Here is a 2,822-nt window from a genome sequence, read left to right as displayed (position 1 = left end):
AAAGATGCCTGCCTGCCTGTTTTATGGCAGAGCTGGTTTAAGTATACCATTTACGTGACATCAGCGGAGTGAGTGCGGGTTTCTTAAGGCCTGTGTACATGTGCACTGTTCTTCCATTGTTGTCTTGTAGTTCTGGCTCTTTAATGAGCCTGTCTACAGACCAAAATGCAATCTGCACAAGTCTTACACCCTTAATAGAAACATAGTGCACATACGCAGCACACCATGTCAACCCTTACAATGGTTTTACAACAGAGGGTCAATGCCAGTATTTTATTTTATCCGTTTTGTTTTAGATCTGCTATTTAAAAAAATACAGCTGTTTCATAGAAAACTGATGATGTGGGTCTGTCCCGACCACATATCAGGTGGCCAGCCTGTGTGGGCTCTGGGCAATTGCCCATTTTGACTATGCTTTAAAACATGATTGCATCCTCAACCATTCCGGTCTTTGCTGGACAGATGAGAGGCCCAGAAGCAGTGTGTTCACCCTGCATGTCATCCTGCTGCCTGCAGACAGTGCCCTCACCAATGGTAGTGATGCTCCAGGAGAGTCAGTTCAGAATGTTCTTAAGTCATATTACTATCATTCAGTGCACCAGGGTGTGAATGACAGCCTTAGCCCAGACCCCCTTGCATCTGTCTGTTTCCTTGCCTCACTCTCTTACTCTGAGACAGCAACAATTCTTTCAGTTTCAGTATTGGTAATGCAGGCAGAGTTGAGGCCGCATATCACGTGCACTTTCACAAATGTCAAGCTTAACTATATTTTTTATCAAATAACAGAAACTGAAAGATCTGGGATTTCATTTGGGGGGCTAGAGCACATCATGGCGTGGCTGGGCCCTGCTCACCCCCCCCATCCGTGGCTACGACTCCGAAGCATCATTTTGGAACCTGCACATCCCTGCAAAACTGACTTATCGCCGTTGCCTGCACCAAAGCCATGGACAATGCTCACAGAGTGCACAATGCAACGACCTTGACTTTCAACGAAAGCCCCGACTTTGCGCAGCACCTCAGAAAGAACTGTTTCTGTGAGTCTCGGACACCGCATCACCGACATCCGTGGTGCACCGTCCCGACTCTAATGCATTCCTGGCACTGCGTGGCTGTCGACTGACGCATCGCTTTCAGCCCTGCGGTTCGACTGCTACACCATGAATTTGACTCACAGCACTCTTGACATTGACACATCACTGACGCTGCACCACCTTCGGAAACCAAAGTCTCGCACCCGGAACTGGCGCATCACCTACTTTGCACAATGCACGGCCCCCGAGTGCCAACACCTCAACGACCTTGCACTTGCCTTGGAACCGGCACATCACCTGCACCCACGATGCATCCTCTTCCATTGCACGTCGCATCGTCCCCAAGCATTGATGTATCCAAGGTACTGTCAGCGGGTCTGCATGACTCCTGTCTTCGGCCCGCGCTCCATCGTGGTAGGAGAGAACTTTTGGATTTGCGCCAGTCAAGCGCGACTTGGAGTTGTTGCCCCGGTTACTTACTGGTAATCTTCATTACTATGAGTATAGTCTTCCTCGCCACATGAGTTATACAGTAAGCTGCAGCTCCACATCTGAAACCTCCAAGCAATTTTACGCTCCAACCCTCCCATTCCTCCCCAACATGGATGACCATCTTCACCCTTGACCCAGTACAAGAGGAGGCTCGACCTACCCCACTTCCTGTGCAACTACCATGCCCAGCAAGCAACCACATGAAGCCGATAGTCAAACAGGGAGGGAGGGATGGGAACTCATGTGGTGAGGAAGACTATACTCGAAGTAATGAAGATTACTGGTAAGTAACTGTGGCATTACCTCCTTGTAAGTCTTCCTCGCCACCTGAGTTACACAGTGAGCATATACCAAAGCCAAGCGGCTTCATGGTCACCAACAAGAAACCACATACAAAATAAATCAGCCAGTCATCAAGGAATACCCAAATTCCTATGGATGAGCCCAACCAAGGGAGCCAGGACCTTAGTGAAGACCCTCAGGGCAGAAGACAAACCAAATGACAGTACCTGGAATTGCAAATGCTTTGGTCCCACACAAAACCTGAGGAACCACTGGGGCGCAGGATGAATGGGCACGTGGAGGTGGGCATAGAGCAGATCTAAGGAAGCTACCACATCCCCCTGAACCAGTAAGGGAAGAATCTTCTGCAAAGACAGCATTCTAAACTTAACATGAGGGACAAAGAGTTCCCCCTTTTCAAATACAGCACAGGTCTGAAGTCCCCTGAAAGCCTTCATTACCAGAAAAAGAATGGAGTAGAGCCCTTGACCCCTTTGACAGGCTGGAACAGGATGAATGGCCCCTTTCTGGAGAAGATTCTGAACACCCGCCAAAAGCACCTCTCTCTTTGGCGCATCTGATGGCGAGGGAGTGTAGACAAAAAATTCTGGGGGTGGAGAGTCGAAGAAAATCGAGTAACCCTCCCTGGCAATTCGCAAGACCCATTGGTCAGAGACCGACCTTTCCCAAGTCTCCACGAAAGTCAACAATCAATCCCCCGCAGGGGGCTGACCCGCAAGGCCACACGGATAGTCAGAACTTTCTGTGAAAAAAATGGGCAGGAGTAGGGGGAGTAGGGGCAGTAGGGGGGCACCCATGATGCACGGCCCCCACACCCCAGAATGAGCCCACTGAAGCAGGGCTTCCAACCTCCAAAAATAGCTCGCTCTGCCTTACGTCTCCGAAAAACCCCAAGAGCACGCTCGGCAGGGCCTCCACCCTGGGCGTTAGGGCTGGATAAGGCACAACCTCACCCCACTTACCTGCAAATTTCGCTCAGTGAGTCTGGAGCGC

Source organism: Triturus cristatus, chromosome 1_1 (assembly GCF_964204655.1).
Source record: "Triturus cristatus chromosome 1_1, aTriCri1.1, whole genome shotgun sequence".
Taxonomy (NCBI): Eukaryota; Metazoa; Chordata; class Amphibia; order Caudata; family Salamandridae; genus Triturus; species Triturus cristatus.
This window is presented reverse-complemented; position numbering follows the sequence as displayed.